Raw genomic sequence first — 18,789 nt, 5'->3', positions numbered from 1 at the left:
AGATGAGGCTCCAGAGCTGGCTGTGTCTAGGTAACTGGTGACCATGAACATGACCCTTCCCCTGTCTGAGACCCCACCTCCCCATCGGTAGAATAAAGGGGTGAAATGAGATGATCTCTAAGGTTCCTTCTAGCAAAATATGTTTGTGATTTTAGGATTCTAATCGCTAAAGTGTTCCCTACCCTTAAAGAGTGTCCTCTCCTGCCAAGATGAGCTGATTGACAAGCCAAACAGTCATGGAAGCACAAGGACAACAGAGCAGCAACCTTCTGCCCAGAAGTCAGCCTAGCAGTGGGAACAATAGCATTATTGTGCATGGGAATAGTCAAGAAGACTTCTTGGAGGATGGGGTGGAGGCTTGGGAAGATCTGGATTGGAGGAAAGGGAGGAGACTTGGTTGCATATTTTGGAAATGGAATGAATGAAGCACAGAGACGGAGAAGGGCATGTTATTCAAAAGGGTTTAACTGAAGAGTGTTGCATAAAAGAACCATTTACAACAGATATGGGCAAAGATCAGGGAACCATGAAGGGATGGTGAAGCACCCAGGGCTTAGCAACAGTGAGCAAGCAGTGTCACGCTGTTGCGGTCGGGGAGAGAATCCTGTTACCAGAGCCTGGGCAGAGCTAGAGTGCTGGAAGAGGGGCTGTCTGACAAGAGCAACAGCCGCAGAAGATTGTAAGGCAGAAAGGGAGCAGGGCAACAAATGCTCCATCTTCTCCCTCTCCTTCTGGTTTTGGATCTCCAACCAGTGCCTCCCAAACATTGGAAAACCCAAACAAGGGTTTTGGAGGCAATGGAGTCTGGGTGACGTAGTTCACAGAGGTCAGCATCCCAGGGCATGGAGCAGAACAGAGAGAGGCAGATGATGAATCTGGTGGGGGGATGGGGGCAAACGAAGAATAATGAGCACACAAGATATCTAGAGAAGAAGAGTACAGTATGAATTCTTTCCAAGAAGGCTTGCTTTTCCTCTGTCCAAACATGAAATTTGCTCTGAGTCTCAGTATTCCTGATTGTGAAATGGGCCATACCTGTGTCCTAGGGTGGTAATGAGGAGTCTATGGTATGCCACAGGGAAGGGCCAAGCACAGGGCCTGGTCCAACATTGGAGGCTCCATGTATGTTAGTTACTTTCCTCTTTCCTGCACATGCCTACGTGGCCCTTTGACCAGATTACCTCTCCAGGTCTGATTCTCCACGTGATTTAATAAGTTGCATATGTCTCCCTCCATCGATCTATTTATTTATTTATTCATTCATTCAGTAAGGGTATATTTACTGAGCATCAGGTGTGATTGCTGTAGATTCTATGGTGGACAAAGTGGATGTGTTCCCTGCCCCTTTTCCTCCCTTCCTCTCAGAACTGTCCCCGTCTCTTTGATTTGGGTCCCTAGTTCTTCTCTCCTGATTCTCACTGATTTTATATCTTCAACATCTCTCTATCACACACTCTAACACAATTGTGAGAACAGCCCTAGGAGGAAAACTCCCTTGATTTTACCTGGAGAAGCTGCTACTTAACTTTTCCAGGGACACTGAGCCCAACGAGCACAAGAAGACAGAAGAGTAGTTGGCTTAGTTCTGACCGTGAGTCTGTGCCAGAATCAGCTACACAGCCATGCGTGCAAGAGAGAAGGATCCACCAAGAGAAACAGAGATGGAAAGACACTGATAGCCCAGAGACTTTCTGAACTGTCATAAGAACACCATGAGTCTGGGGGCATGTCCAGAGGTCACAAGATCTAGAGAAACTCTTAACTTAGTCTCATTCCCGGCCCTCTGTGATGCTGTTTATTGCCTTGCGATTCTAGCAATCTGTGACTCTATTCAAAGTACCACCCTCTCTCCAGGACTCAGTGTTTTGATCTGTAACATGAAGAGCTTGGACCAGATGACTTCTAAGTTCCCATAGAAGAGTCTAGCTCAGATATTTTGAGTCTATAGTTGTGGAAGGCTAATGAGAACTTTAGAGCTGATTTTATGGTTTTGGATATTCTGGCAACTTCAATCATTTTCAAGAAGGTTGAAGATTCTGCAGTCTGGGTAATTGTCCTTCTGAGCTCCCACCCAGTCTATCCTGGAAAAGAGCCTACACAATTATCTTTCCCCCAGGGGGCTTTAGGTAGGCCTCCAGATATGCAAACACTGCAAAGAGAGTGTGAATCAGAGAGCAAGTGCTAATTGGTGCATTGGCGTCTGAGCCCAAGGACTGGCTTGGTCCCTAAAGGGTGTGGCTGAGCTGGAGGTTTCGTCACTTTGGCTACCAAACGAATCAAGCTGAACTCGATGAGAAGCTGAACCTGGAGAATACTAATAAATAATCACAGTAATAATAACAACTCTTTACTGAATGCTTACAATATGCCAGACACTGCGTTAAGTACTCAGCAAGAACCTCATTTAATCTTTACAACCCTCTGGGGTAGGTATTATTATTATTCCCAGGATACAGATGGCAAACTGAAGTTTAAAGGCTTGAGTAACTTGCCCCAAGTCCCTCAGCTATTAAGTGAAGGATCTGGATCTGGGATTGAAACCCAGGTCTGTCTGACTCTGAGATCCCTGCGTAAGTACCCGCTATGCTCTCTGAGCCCCAGTGTATTTGGAAAAGCTTTAGTTCATCATGTCTGCCTCTGAGGGACGGCTCAGTAGGACCACAATGTTCCTGATTTAAAGACCTTTGGGATAAACTTTGCAGATTTTCTGTATTCATTACTCCATCTCTGGCTGTGTTAATGTCTCAGCCACCCCTCCTTCCCCTGTTTCCAGAGGTCTCTGGGCCATGTTAACATGTCTATTTACAAAGTCACTGGCTCCACACTCTCTAGCTGTTTCGTTTGGTGTCGTGTCTGAATTCTTTGGGAGGCTGCAGGAGGGGGAGACAGCCAGTTGGGCTGAAGGGCAAAGACCAGGCAGAGGGATATCCAAAAATGTGATACACAAGCTCTTTTTGCTACCCATAGGATGCTTCGAAACGAATCTTGATACAGAGATGATGAACATGGGCTTTGGAGTCAGCTAGACCTGGGTTCTGGTGGTAGTTCTAAAGCTTCTTCCAAGTTATATCCTCTCTCTGAGCCTCAGCTCCCTCATCTGCACAATGAGGTAGGAAGAAGTCCATCCAAGGTTATTTTTGGCACTCCTGGAGATCATGCATCTGCAGGGTTTAGCACAGTGCCTACCACACACAATAAATGCTCCGAAGTGGTAGCGCTATTTGGAGAATGCTCTCATTGGCTGCCAGCTAGTTCCTTCTCACTTACGCCACACTGGGTGAATGGTGCCATGTCTTTTCTGACAGGTTCAAAAGTGTGCTGTTTTTGGAACTCTCTTCAGACGTTGCTCCCTTTCCCATTTTGTGAGCAGAAATAGGTCCAACGGCTTTGAGAAGTATGATTAATTAAACACCAACAATGCTTTGATATGTACAGAGCACCAAACCAAGCATGGGGGAACACACTAATTATGGAGTAGAGCATCTAGCTGAAGAGATAAGACCAATACCCATGAAAGAACTAGGCTGTAATGATACAGGACTGCATAACTCAACACTCTGCTGGTACAGAGAACAAATGCTGAAGTTGCTTAAGACTCAACTAATGGCTCATCCAAATCTGACAGATCTTTATCAGAGGCTCTGGGGAGCTCAGGAATCTCATACTCAGTTAAAACACAAATAACCTGTGAGAGTCAGGATCATATTGCTGGTACTCTGTGTGGGTGTCCTTGCACCGGCAGTGGCAATGATTTGTGTGTGGGCTGCTCTTTCCATTTCCAGAGGGCAGAGCTCATGTTTGGGCTAGTAGGGTGTTTCCCACTCAATAAACAACATGTGGCCACAACAGGATTGGGGCAAAACGGTGAAGGGAAAGATCACTGAACTAGAGGTCAGGGGACCTGGGTCCTAATTCCATCATGACCACTAACTCCTTGTATGACCTTGAACAGGTCCCTTGCCCTTCTATTTATAACTTATGAGAGAGGTAGTCAGATACGGATTTTGAATTGTATTCCCTGTTACCCTAGGTTTTCTAGAAATTCTGGAGCTTCAAGGGCACCAGTGGGACAAGAGGACAAGTGAGTGGTAATTTGGGATTCTATGCAATCCCCCACTTATCTTTCCCTACCTTCAACCAGAACAGCCCCCACTTACATCTTTTTACACACTGAGGTTCTACAGTAGCTTTCTTGGAAAATCATCTAACTTGTCTCCCTCCACCAAGTTCCTTCTCCATACAGGTCAGCTGACTCCCAGAGAAGTAAAGCAACTTGACCAAGGTCATCCATTAAGTGGCAGAGATGGTACTAAAGTCTCTTTTCTGATAACACTGACAATTATTTGGCTGTCCAGGGATAAATGTCACTCCCCATATCCTGTAGATTTGGTACATATATGGCTCCTAAATTCTGAAAAGGGGCAAGCTGAAGGTAAGGCAGTGAGTAGGGGTTGGGAATCCATCGGCAAAGACACCCTAGTGCCAGCTCTGGCAAAGTCCACCTGAAGTCTGGGCAACGTCCAATGGAGAAGCTGACACAGGATTGGGTCCTTGATGACTCCACTCCCTGTTGACAAAGAAGGGGACCCAAGCCAAAGCAAAGAGACCCATTGGTCACTCTGAGGTCTTTCTAGAGTGCTTGTCAGTTTCTTCGCCCTGTACCTCCTTAGCCTCTGTCCCAGAAGTCAATATGGCAGCAATCAAAGTTTCTTTACCCTTATTTTTTTTAATTAATAAACATTAATTTTTAAAGAAAAAATGAGCGGAAAGTACAGAGAGCTCCCATATACCCCCTTTCTACTCTTGGATTTGTGTGGTACATTTGTTATAATTGATGAACCAATATTGACACATCATTATTTGCATTAGAGGTCACTCTTTGAGTTGTACGTTCTCTGAGTTTTGACGAACGCATAATGTCATATATCCATCATTACAGTGTCATACAGAATAGTTTCACTGCCCTAAAAATCCCCTGTGCTACACTGATTGATCCCTCTCCTCTCTCCCGAACTTCTGGCAACCACTGGTCTTTTTACTGACTCTATAGTTTTGCCTTTTCCAGGAGTCATATAGTTGGAATCATACAGTATGTAGCCTTTTCAGACTGGCTTCTTTCACTAAACAATATGCATTTAAGTTTCCTCTGTCAACCAAATAATAATAATAATGCAAGAGGCTGCAAATAAAATGGTTTATTTGGGGGTCTTGAGAATTGCAATTTGGGAGACACAGATTCAGATAACTCTAAAAGAGTGTTCCAGGGAAGAGAAAGAGTCAGGGGCTTATAAAGACAAAAAGCCATGAGGTTGTTAAAATTTGCCTGGCGAGAATTGTGATTGACTCTGATGAGTCAGAAAGTATTTGTCCTTAAGGACTCATGAGGTGTTTTAGGGTGGGGGGTCTGATAAATAGAATGTCACAAGTTTTTTTAGAGTAAGTGTCCGATAAGTATCTTGAGTTTCTGGCAGATGTTCTGGATGGCTCTGTCAGGTCAAAACATCAGATTCCATTCAGACTGAGACATGCGTAAGTCACACTTCCTTACTGGCTTGCCAGCTCCACTTTAGAGAGCTCTCTTAGCAATACCAACTCCATTTTGACTCTCCTTCCACACCTCCATGTCACTGCGTGGTTTGATAGGTCATTTTTTTTTTTAACACTGAATAATATTCCAGTGTATGGGTGTATGATGTAACACAGTTTATTTATCTATTTACCTATTGAAGAACATCTTGTTCACTTTAAATTTTGGCAATATGAATAAAGATGTTATAACCATTCGCGTGCAGGTTTTTGTGTGGACATAACTTTTCTACTCATTTGGGTAAATACCTAGGAGTGTGACTGCTGGATCATATGCTAAGAGACTGTTTATTTTTATAAGAAGCTACCAAACTGTCTTCCAAAGTGGCTGTCCCATTTTGCATTCCCACTGTCATAGTATTTTAATTGGCTATTAAATGTTGTTCCAAGTAAAGAAAAATGTTTAAACTCTAAATTATTAGCATGAATTTTACTGTTCATTTTTTTATTGTACAATGCCGGTTTTAAATGCAACTATAAAAACATTCATTTATATGCACAATCACCAAAATTACACAGTTTGTATTTTGTAGCTTGTACATGCATATGTATTTCATTCTCACCAAAAGTGTGGAAACACTGCACAAAACTAACTCAAATGGTTCTGATATGTGCACATTCTACCGAAACTCTCTACCTTCAACTTAATAAGCAAGAAAGGACTCAAAAGACAAGGAACTATTCATTGCCCTGTCTTTTTCCTTCTGTCATCATTACAGCATAAATGGTTGACTAATATAGGGAAGTAACAGGAGTAAGAAAGATCCCTCCATTGTCCTGTTCCTTAGAATTACCATTGCCTTCTTTCTGCCTTTAAAGCAACTTGATTGGAATGGAAAGCACAGTTTTTCAGGGCAGTCAGCCCTGTATGGAATTCTGATGTTCAGTGAGACTCAAAGCACCCAGCTTTCGTAGCACACTTATACTCATTTTGAGTGGCACTGAACTGCCACACATGGTGTCCACTGGAATTCAGTGCTCCTGGGGCATCCTAAATGCTCTGTGTGAAAGGGGCAGCGAGGAATGGAGGACACACATGTTGCACAGATCTACTCTGCTCATGGGCAGGCTCCATTGTCCTATCCATCTTCACTCACAAAATCTAAGTTCATGGATAAAATCATTGTAAATTTCAAGATGGCTAGCAGAGCACTGAACCAAGCACAGAGCCCTTCAGTGTGTGGGGCTTGGTGAGACCGCACAGGTTGCGCATCCGTGAAGCTGGCCCTGAGTTTCCTTGAGAACGTTCTGCTCCATTCAGGTCATAGCTCTGTCCTGATACTCTGTTGTATCACCCCTTTCCCTCCTTTGCTTCCAGGAGGTCATAGGAACAGAGCTCTTCCTCCTATCATCTGCCTAATGTTCAAAGCAGAAACCTGAACATCATTCCACATCCTCTCTCTCCCTCAAAGTCCACATTCAATCACCAACTCCTATCAATGCTCCTGTGGAAGCATCTCTTGACTCCTCACATCTCCCGTCTCCACTGCTGCCACCAGGTTCTGCCTACAACCACTGCAATAGCTGCCTGATGGCTTTCCTTGCTCCCACTTCTTCCTTCAGGTGGAACCCCAGACAGCAGCCAGAGTGAGCTTGCTAAGAATAAAATCGAATCAGGTTGCTTTCCTGCATAAAATCCTTTGATGGCCCCCCAGAGTCCTCAAGATCAAATCTTATTCTGACCACGGCTTCTAGACTCTCTCTGGTCTGGCTACTGCTTGTTTTTCCAGCAACACTTCTCACTGTTCACCTCTCGTTTTTGGCGCTCCAAAAAGTTGAACAATGCACAATTCTTTGAATATATCTTGTTTTTTCCTTCCTTCAGCTATTCTTACTCATTCCTCTCAAGCCTCAGTTATGTCTCCCCCTACCATGTCTATTATCACCCCCATCATGTAACACTTTCAGAGCCACATCACAATGACTTATCTGCATCTCTCACTAGACTCTAAGCTCCCTAGAGCACAGGGGTCTTGTCTGAATCACTATAGTGTCCCTAGCACATTGAGTGCAGTGACTTTCACAGAGTCATCACTGCATAAAAATGTGTCAAAAGAATAAGCTCTCCCTGGGCCAGCTGTGGCCTCCTGTCACAAGTGAAATAAAAGCTCCTGAGTGGGTGATGGGGTGAGTCAAGTGGTACCCAGCCCATCTCCTCATTTCCCTGGGGCCAGCCTTGGCTAATTCATACACATTCCTTGAAAGGCTGTGTGTGATTCTTTATGGGGGTGGCCTGGGCAAACGCTTAGCAACTTTCCATTTGTTAACAGCAAGCCAAGAAGCAAAAGGCCAGAGGGAATTACTAACCTGTACGTGAAATCAAGATTTTCAGGGACATCCCCTTGTTTGGCCCAATCCAGAGTGTTTCCAATCAGGGCACACCTAATCTGACACAGCAATAGAGAGGGAAAGGAAGGAGGGTAATTTATGTCATTTCCATCAGAAAATGTCAACACTGCACACAGAATGGTTAATCCAGAATGAAATAGCAAACATTTGCTCAAAATTGATTTAACGCTTTTCTCAAATCACCTCAGACTGTTGCAAAACCTCTCTGGGCTATTTAAAAAAAAGAAAAGAAAGAAAGAAAAAACAAAACAAAAAACCCCAGCAGTTTGGAGTTGGGAACAAAGAGTCCCAGAATAGTTGTGTTTCCACACCACAGTCACAGCAAAACAATCCTTTTGCAATGCTTTTTAATTAACAAGTCTATTTACTTGTCTCATTGGGTCCTTGCAACAATGCAAGAGTTCCTTGCAGCATTTGATACCAAGTCCAAATCCTCTGCCTGCTTTTGAGGTCATCCTTGATCGTAGTCTCTGACTCTACCCACTCTCTGTCTCACGTTCGTGGGGCCCTGCGTTATGCAGGCTCCACTCCTAGGATACATGTTCTAGGAACACCCATGCTCACGTGGTCTTCATGGCTTCTCACGGGCACTCTCGACTACAGTGGATCTCACCTGGTCTTTTCTCTCTGGTTTCTTTTATAAAATTTGCCTTTGGTGTTTTGCAGTTTTGTTGTGGTGTATTTGTTTTTGTTTTTATAGAAATTTTATTTGTTTATTTATTCATTCATTCATTTATTTATTTTGGGCTGCATTGGGTCTTTGTTGCTGTGCGTGGGCTTTCTCTGTGGTGCTTGGGCTTCTCATTGCGATGGCTTCTCTTGTTGCGGAGCACAGGCTCTAGGCACATGGGCTTCAGTGGTTGTGGCATGCGGGCTCAGTAGCTGTGGCTCGCGGGCTCTAGAGCTCAGGCTCAGCAGTTGTGGTGCATGGGCTTTGTTGCTCCGTGGCATGTGGGATCTTGCCGGACCAAGGATCTAACCCGTGTCCCCTGCATTGGCAGGCAGATTCTTAACCACTGCGCCACCAGGGAAGTCCCCAGAATATTTGGTTTTATTTCTCTACTTTGGGGTTTGGTGTGATTCTTGAATCTAAACATTCTTATCTTTCATCAATTCTCAGGCATCTTCCCTTGAAACATGGCCTCACCCCATTCTGTCAGTTTTCTGGAACTTCTATTAGATATATGGGAGACTTTCTCATTTTCTCCTCCGTGTCACCTGATATCTATTTCATAGTTTCCGTCTCTGGGCTCCCTCTGGATAATTTCCTAGATTTACCTCCAAGTTCAATCCTTCTTTCTTCAGCTCTGTCTAATCTACTATTTAGTTTGTTCACTGAGTTTTAAATTTTAATGAGTATTTTTTTTTATATCAAAGTACTATTTGTTTTATTTTTTAAGTCTGCCTTATTTTGTTCACTTTCTAGATATGTATTATATTTTTGAAGGCTTACGTTATGCTATTAGTCATTTTAACATACTTAGTTTGTGGTCTCCTAGGATGGTTCCATAATCTAAGGTTCTGGGAAGTCGAGTCCTATTGTTCGTTGGATCTGTGGACTCCAGCTCATGGTTTTCCCTTGTGTGTTGTGTGATTTCAGATTGTGAGCTCATCTTCAGCAGGGCTTTAATCTGGAGAAACCAGTATCATCAAAGTGTTTGCTCCTAACAGAGTATCATTGGCCCAGACCAAATTTTATGTCATTTCTTAGCCCAGGGGTTTCTAGGTTGTACAGGAACTATTTATTCAAACCCCAAACCCACTAAAGGCTCATGCCAGTGGTTTTGAATTCTTAAGGGAGACATTTTCTCCTCCTGACCTAGAGCTCAGTTCAATATAAACAAGCTTTCTTCCCATTTTTTTTAATGCTAGAGATTGACTATTTCTGGTCTACAATTGTTTAAAGGATGTTGTCCTTCCACGGTCTTGGCTTTATGTGGAAGTCTCAGTGCCAACACTCCACCTCCCAGAGGCTCAAGATCTTGTTTCTTGTCCCTGAACAGTATGAAAACCCAAACCTCTGTGTAAATAAAACCAGCTCTCACACCAGCACCACTCCTCTACCTCATGGTAATTGCAAAGGACAGCCCACGTGCTTACTTTTCTAACTTTCAGTTCCCTCTTGGTTTCTGGCTTCTGGAGGCTTTCTGTACACTCAGCCTTGTTAATAACAGGTAGTATTTCTTGTATGTAAGCACCACACACCATGCTAAGTGCTTACACATATTAGCTTATTTAACTCCAGTAATACCTCTTGAGGTAGGTACTGTTATTATCAGTCTCATTTTCGTATAAGAAAATCGAGGCACAGAGAAGCAGAGTAACTTGCCCAAGGTCTCGTGGCTAGTAAGTGAAGAAGCTCAGATCGAAACTTAGGCAACCTGGCTTCAGAGCCTGTGTTCTTCATCACTACTCTACCCTGCTTTCTTATTTAGGATATGTAGGTGTTTTTGTATTGGGAAACTATTTTGACTTCATATTGCATTTTCACACTGTTTTTCCCCAAACTAAGTGAAGAGTAACTGCGTGAATTGACGTGATTTCTGTCAAACAGACAGGCAGCCTGGCGATTTCTACCAACTAGTCTCATAAAGTTGAAGCCTATATCTTGCGGGAGAAGCTAAAATCCAAGCTCTGCCGTGGGTACTTCTGCTCACTCAAAGTAAATGACTTGGATTTGGGGAAATTTTAGTCCATCAGGGTCATCAGGGACTTTGGAGACAGGCTTTTCCAAGGCATGTGCCATGGACCGTCTGCATCAGAATAAATCCAAGATATTTCTTAAAAATGCAGATTTTGAGACCCTACCATAAACCTATTGAGTCAGAATTCCTAGGGTTGGGCCCAGGAATATGCCTTCTAAAAATAATCTCTCCATCAGGTTCTCATTCTAATGATCACTGGAGTTTGAGAACCACTGTTCAGCATTTGCTTTGGAGGCCGACCTGGGTCTACGTTCCTTCTCAAGACGTGACCATGACAGGCACATCAAAGCCCCTCTACCTTCCTTTTATGATCTGGGACCACACATTTAGTGCACAGATGAGAAAGCAAGCCCACAGAAGATGGCCCTCTGTTAGGCTCCATTGCACCTGGGTTCCTCCCGGCACATCAAGCACCACCCTGTGGTATAATTAATTGTTGTGATGGCTGATCTTTCTTCCCATATAATCTGTGCAGGTAGAAAATATTCCTCAGTCAGCTTTATGTTCCCAGTGCAAACCATGGTACCTGACATGTGGCCATCACTCAATGTTTGAGGAATGGATGGGTAAGTTGATTTGAATTGCTCAAGAGCCACCTGGTAATCACTGATAACTTGACGGCTAGAGCCCAGGTGTTACTTTTCCCAGGAAACCTTTAAATCTTCCAACCCTGCCATCCCAGCAGCAATTTTTCTCCCATTCCTTTAGAGGAAGATGGGATTTCCCTGGTTTTTTTTGTTTTGTTTTGTTTTTTGGCCAAAATCAGGTCAGAGGTATGGGACAGCCACTCATTCTTTCCACCCAACTGAATCTCACTGTGACACAGGATTGCTGTCCAGGTACCTCACTGGCAGGGAAGTGAGGGCAGACCTTTTAAAGGCTGTGATGTGGGAATCATTCAGAAGTGTTGTAGCCCAGACAATGATGTAAAGGGCTCAGCAGCCTCCAGACAAAACATTCATGCTTGCTGGTGCTGGAAGGCAGGGAAGCTGGGCTGAGATGCTGGTAAGCTCCCACCATCTTCCTCCTCCAAACATGACCCTTTGACTTGCAGGCTTGCTCCCTTATGTCTGCAGTTCTAGTGAAGGCTGGTAAGGAGGCCCTGTGTCAGGGGAACTAACCCTTTTCCCTGTCAGCACTCCCAGCCCACTGATGTCTCTCTGAGGGACCTCAGTCCACACACCTTTCCTTACACCAGGGTTTGTCCCAAAAACTCAGTCCTGAGTTTAGCCAGCTTGCTTAGGCTTGCTCTTCTGGGAAGAGGAGAAGGAGTTCGCTGAAGTCTCCCAGTTTGTTTTTGTGTGAAACGTTCTGTTCTAGCTCTTTCTATGTGCCAGGCACTGTCACTGTCTGGGTTCCTCTGCAAGTTACTGAGATAAACAGAACTTGGACCCCACCCTGACTGTTCAGATGCAAGACAGACATTCACACACACTTAACACACCCTTTGCCAGCTCATCATTCAGGGGACGTTTCAGGCCTCACCTTCTCCTGCCTGAACAACTTTCACCATTTGATGTCTCTCTGAGGGAGTCACATCCTGGGTGGTGTTGTTTTAGTGCTCACAGGGCCTACGTGACAAGAGGCACTGAAGCTCTGGAGGTGACCTGCATGCTTCAGGGCCATAGAATCCCAGGCCTCCCCACAGAGCATCCCTGCACAGGAATCTAGAAACAGCAAGAACACTCCCAACTCCCTCACACGTCTCACTCCTGCTCTGTCTGTCTGCAGTCTCTTCACCTCCCTTCTGTCACCTCTGACTCACACTTGACTGTATGTCTCAGTTTTCACTAATCAGGAAGCCTCTTGCGATGCTGTTACTGGGCTGTTGGCAGGAATGGAGAATTCTCAGCGGTTATCAATTTCCCTCCCCCCATCCCCACAAAATCTCCAGGGGATTAAGGAGGGTGGTGGGTCCCAAGACACTGGGACACCAAACATCAAGGGGTCTACCTAGCAGTTTCCTGTCCTCTGTCCATGGACACTTGTGTTTATTTGTCTGTTCAGATGTATTTATTTAAGACAAAAGGGAAGGTACTGGCTCAGGTGTGAGCTGAAAACTCTGGCATGGAGCTGAGGCATGCTGTAGAGACATTAATTATTTCCCCAGGCGCCAATTTCTCTCTCCTCATCTCTCAGGTCTGCTAACTCTGGTTGGCTCCGTCTTAGACCTGTTCTCCCCCGGGGTGGCAAGGTGGCCAAGCAGTCCGGGAACCACCCCCCCACCTCTAGTCCAATTCCAATGGAAGTGCCAGGACCGGTTCTCACTGGCTCTAATTGGTCTGGATTTGGTCACATGACCACCCTGAACCTATTACCATTGTCAGGAAAATGCAGTTCACCCACTGGCCAGACCTGAGCTTGCTTTTACACCCTCTTGGGGCGGAGTCAGCTCCACCAGGACCACACAGACTGGAAGAGAAGTGGAAGTAGAGAAAATGAAGGCAAATGTTTGTTAACGACTAATATTTTGAGCACCATAAACACTTCACATGCGTTATGTTGCTTGGTACCTACCTCTAAGGTATCTATACTTAATGATAAGAAAACCCAAATTTTACCCCAAATGGTGGAGAAGGGGTGTGAACCCAGCTCTTCCTAGTTTCAGAGCCATTCTCATTCCATTTTGCCTATAAATCACTCCATCTTACAAACCACTCAAGCTTGAAAATCCTGTCTTCTGGCACCTCTCTTTCTCTCTTATCCCCTACATCCAAGTGTCATCAGATCCTGTTGTTTCTCCCTCCCCCCGCCCCCCTGCACATAGGCTCTACTCCATCTGTCTTGGCCCTGCCAGCCCGCTGCCTCTGCCCCAGGCGGCCTTCATCACCTCTCTCCAAATAAAGACAGTAGCTTCCTAAGGGATCCTGGAGTCCCTACCACAGGACCCCACAATGATGGGCTCAGACTGGACACAGTTCATAGACCTGCCTCATTTAGCCTGGGTTTTTTTCTGAACCAACATTTTTTAATTGGTGGAAGATTCCTCAAACTTAATTATTATTATCAGCTTCTCTTAAAAATTGGAAGATCTAGAAAGCTTTTAGGCAAGTTTAAAAAATTTCTCTGAGCTCAGTTTTCCCATCTAAACTGGAGATAGTAATACCTACCTGATAGGGTTGCTGAGGTGATCACGTGCGGACCCGTACAGAGAAGGTAGGCTCAAATGGGCTCCCTTGGCATTCTTAATTATGAAAATAATCTCCTGGATTCCTGTAGCATCTTTCTCTAGATACCCAAATGGCTCTCACCTGTGTGGTCTCCATGAGCCTTGCGACAGTCCTGTGAGAGGGTTAAGAGCAGCTCTGGACACCACTATGTGAAAAGAAAAAGTACGATACAGGGAAACTATGACTTTTCTAACACCATGCCATCAGGTAGAACCAGGACTAACCATTTTGTCCAATACATTATCCAGGAAACTTTGCCAAATCATATTTTAGAAACATTCTTACAATGTTTACAAGATGTAAACATCTTACAATGCTTACAGAAGAGATTCAGATGAGACAGAAGCAAGACGAGCCGTTTGTTCTACCTGCGACTAGCCACCAAGGGGAAGTTACAAAATCTTCTCTGAGGCTGAAGGATTTAGGGATACTAATCATGCAAATAGTGCTCCTACTGGAAAAACAACGTCTACCACCACACCATTAATCTAACCAAATGATGTAATCAGTTTTCCTGTTAGAGTCATCAGGTATGATTATTGGTGAGAACAGCATTATAAAATACTTTGAAGCCATTAAAAAACAATGAGGTAGGCCTTCCCTGGTGGCGCAGTGGTTGAGAGTCTGCCTGCCAATGCAGAGGACGCGGGTTCGAGCCCTGGTCTGGGAGGATCCCACATGCCGCGGAGCAGCTGGGCCCGTGGGCCACAGTTACTGAGACTGTGCGTCTGGAGCCTGTGCTCCGCAACAAGAGAGGCCGCGATGGTGAGAGGCCCGCGCACCGCGATGAAGAGTGGCCCCCGCTTGCCACAACTAGAGAAAGCCCTCGCACAGAAACGAAGATCCAACACAGCTATAAAAATAAATTAATTAACTAATTAATTAAAAAAAAAAACAAAAAACCAATGAGGTAGATCTATCTCTATGTACTGAGATATGGTTTACTAAAAAAGTGCAGAGCAATAAAAAAAAAGGGAAGATCTGTCAATATTAAACCTGCATCTCCCCATACCAATACTGCATAAAGCTGCATGGCAGCTGCCTGCCTTAAAAAGGGCATCCACGCTTCTGTTTGCCCACCTCCTCTTATTGTTCTTATTTTTTAAAAGTAAAATTTAAATAGTAGGAGAAGTACTATATCCACAGATTTTAAAGTCTGAAAGTACAAACAGGGATACAGTGAACAGTCTCCTTTCAACTCCTATCCCACAGCCAAATAGCTCCTCTCTCTTGTAGCCTTGCAGAGATGTTCTGTACGTACACAACCAAATACACACACACATATGTATTCATACTCTTTTCCCCTTTTCTTTACAAAAATGATAACTCACTAAACTCCTTGTTCTTTACCTCGCATTTTCTCTTAACGGTGTCTCTTGGACATTATTTTGTATCTGTACAAAAAAGAGCTTTCTCGTTGTTCCTTTTTTTTGTTGTAGGATTTGTTTGTTTGGTTTGGTTGGGGGGGATTGTTTGTTTTTGTTTTTGTTTTACTGCTGGATAGAATTCCATTCTATGGATATACCATGGTGTATTTAACCAACACCCTACTGGTGGACTTTGGGGATAATTCTAATCATTTGCTATTATAAACATTTCTATAACAAATAGCCATTTACAAATGGTACCTCACACATTAATAAGAATAAATTCTAGAAGTAGAATTGCAGGGTCAAAGACTAGATGCTAAAATGAAGCTTTTAATCACAAGGGACAAAACATGGTATCAGAAAGATTAAAGATGGGTCTTGCTATACTTGCTACACTACACTGACTGACCCATTTGATATCTTGCATTATCTCTTCCACCAGACAATAAGTTCAAGCAAGGCAAAAATCTGTCTGTCTTATTTATCATTGCATCTTAGAACATAGCGTCAATAAATAGTTGCTAAAGGAAGGGAGAGAGGAAGGAAGAGTATATTTTATTTTTTTGGCTGCGCTGCATCGCATGTGGGATCTTAGTTCCCTGACCAGGGATCGAAGCCATGTCCCCTGCATTGGAAGCACAGAGTCTTAACCACTGGACGGCCAAGGAAGTCTGGAAGAGTTATTTTAAATAGAGGCTAGTCCTTGGGTACGGTGACCCCAGAGAGGTCCTGCTTACCCACAGACCCTGATTTTTATGACCTAATGAAATGCGAAACCATCAGGCTCCCTAAAAAGTCTCCAAAGTACACCAGAGGGAAAAATAAGAGAAACTCAACACCAAGGTCAGGCCATAGGAGAGTGAACATATTTCCTCCTGAGACAAGGAGCTGTGTTAGATGCTGCTCTCCTAGTTGGCCCGAGCGAGAACAATATTGTGGATGCCAGACTCACTATTCCAGGAAGGGAAGAGCTGAGCTGGAGATAGAAAGATGGTCCATCAGGGGAAAAGATAATCAACCCTCTGGCCTCATTTTAGTTTTAACTAGATCCACATTTGCTCTCCTGCTTGACAGAATGATGTTGACAAATGCCTTTTGTTTTCATCCAGATATTCCCCAGATGGTTTCAGGAGTCCCTGAGCGGTATGTTTTGGCACAAATCTACCCGTAGGATCTTCAAGAAAGCTCATCCCTAAGCAAATTCAATAAAACAAAATGAACAAGTCCTTGCTGCTAGCTAGAATTTTCTCCAAACTCAGTGTTAAGGCCTGATGCATTTTTCAAACATGGAAGCCACCAGTAGGCCCACAGTAAAACTTGTTGAATCTTATGAATGCGTGAAGGCAGAGCGTTGAAGGTGTCGGAAGATGACACTGAGGGTTTGAGAACTTCCTCCCTCCCAATCCAATAAAGCCAAGTTTGGGAGGAGGAAGGAGAATAAGAAGGACTAGGGGGAGAGGGGGCAGGAGAGAGGTGGTCCTGACTGGAGAGACGGGGGTGAGCCTGGGAGGGAAGCAGGAGGGCAGTGAGGCAGCAGTTTTCCACACTCTGGTTCAGAGAGAGAGAGAAAGAGGAAGAGGAAAGGAAAGGAAGGGAGGAGATGGGAGGAGAGGAGGGCAGAAGACAGAGGAGAAGAGAAGAGAAAGGGAGAGAGGAGAGGAGAGGAGATCTGGGGACACATGAAGACCTGCTGGGTTCCCCAGGTACCGTCTCCCCAAGCTGGGAAGAGTGAACACCTAAATACCCGCAAACCTCCTTCATGGAAAAGGCAGGTCTTCCTGGAGGAAGACCACAGAGTCCATGAGAGGCTGCCTCCTGGGAGGTTATGGAAACAAGGGCTGCGGGCAGGCCAACTGGAGAGGCGTTTCGGCGACGGTTTGCCCTGGTATGTGAAAAATTTTTCCTGCTTAGATAGTTGGCAAACATTTTAGAGGCAAAATGGAATTTATTAACAGAAAATATTTGTCAAGGATTATTCCTTCCCCCTCCCTCTGTTCTTTTCTTTCTTTCCTTTCTTTCTCTCTCTCTCTCTCTTTTTTTCTTCCTCTTCTCAGGGTGGAGGACTTCATCAACCAGATTCTTTCATCTTCCTTTGTGGTTTGGATCTTTAAGCCTGGCTTGAAGGAAGAGAGAGATGGCTTTAGGGGAAATGCTCACCACCCCCCCACACCCCCAATAGGATAGCTTCCTTCTCTACACGCAGGTGTCAGCTTTCTGCCCGGAAGAGCTTGGACTGACATGGAATTGTCTTTCCAGAGGAATTCCTTCTGTTTCCCCCTGGCATGGGCTTGAAGCACCCCCAGAATTGGATCTGAATCTATAATTGCTATTAGTGCTGTGGCTTTTATCTTTTCGAGCCTCCATTTCCTCAGGAGTAAAATGAGGGGAGAATAATACTTAGCTCTTGCCATTGTTGTGAAGATGAAATGAGAAAGTGTATGTTAAGTGTCTGGTACAGGGTCTGGCCCAGAGTAAAACCTCAGTGGGTGTTAGTTCTGCTCCTTCTGATACAGGACAGAGACCCTGGTGGCAACCTGCTCACAGGGTTAATCGATTTAGACTTAGAATATGGTGCTTTGGGTATCAGAGGTGACACTCAAGCCTTGATGAAACCTACACTTAACCAGAGGCAGCAAAAATGGACAATGTTTACTGAAAGTTTACTAAGAACCAAGTGTTCTAAAACTTTACAGTATTATTTAACCCACCCAAGTACCCTCCTATTTTCCCAAGGCTAATAGTATTCAAGTGGCTGAACCAGCATTGAAGACAGACCATTTTCTTCCCCAAACTACTTTCTTAACCGTAATGGATGTTGCATCACGGTAGCAATGAAAGGGAAACATGGAATCATATTTTTGTGGATTGAACAGGCTTGCGGATCAGCTTTTCCAGATCTGTTTTGAGGAGGAGGGAAATGAAGCCGAGACAGGAAATTCTCACTCAGGGCCATGTAGCCGGTGATGGTGGAGCCAGGAGCAGAAGCCCAGCTTCTGGAATTTCGGGTCAGTGTACTGCCACCTAGAAAGAGAGGACCAGTAGAATCTGCTGCAAGGGAGAGACTGCTGGTTAGCCACATTGCCCTTGAGAACTGCAGGTCTTGACTTAGATCCCCAAATGGGAATTTAATCTAAATTGAACCCACCCCAAACCAAATGTTTTATCAAGCACCTTGACTGGGTGCTTGCTGTGAGGGGGGCACCCAGGAGGGCAGATACCATGGGGGAGACTGAGGCGGAGGACCCCTCATTTGTGGAACTGGGAACAGGCTTTGGTCCATGTCATGCTCATCTCTGATGAGTTGGAATGTGGCAGCTGCAGGGATATGACTCCAGAAGCCGCTGTTAGGCTCTGGGTGGAGATGCAGAGGAAGAGGGACCTGTGGGGAACAGGGGTCAGGAAAGACTCATTTGCAATGACCCTAAGAAACCATGGGCAGGGCGTCATTGTTTCCCGTCTAAGCAGAGCCTAGCCATACCTGTACACACGGGTACAGCCATATCAGTTCTTAAAATATTGAAAACATCCTGTACCACTTGGTAAACAGCCAATACCCTGAGCCCCACTAGTGCCTGGGCCACCCCATTCTCTCTCCTGGCACCTTCGTAC

Source organism: Balaenoptera ricei, chromosome 7 (genome assembly GCF_028023285.1).
Source record: "Balaenoptera ricei isolate mBalRic1 chromosome 7, mBalRic1.hap2, whole genome shotgun sequence".
Taxonomy (NCBI): domain Eukaryota; kingdom Metazoa; phylum Chordata; class Mammalia; order Artiodactyla; family Balaenopteridae; genus Balaenoptera; species Balaenoptera ricei.
The sequence above is the reverse complement of the archived record's forward strand: the minus strand, read 5'-3'. Positions refer to the sequence as shown.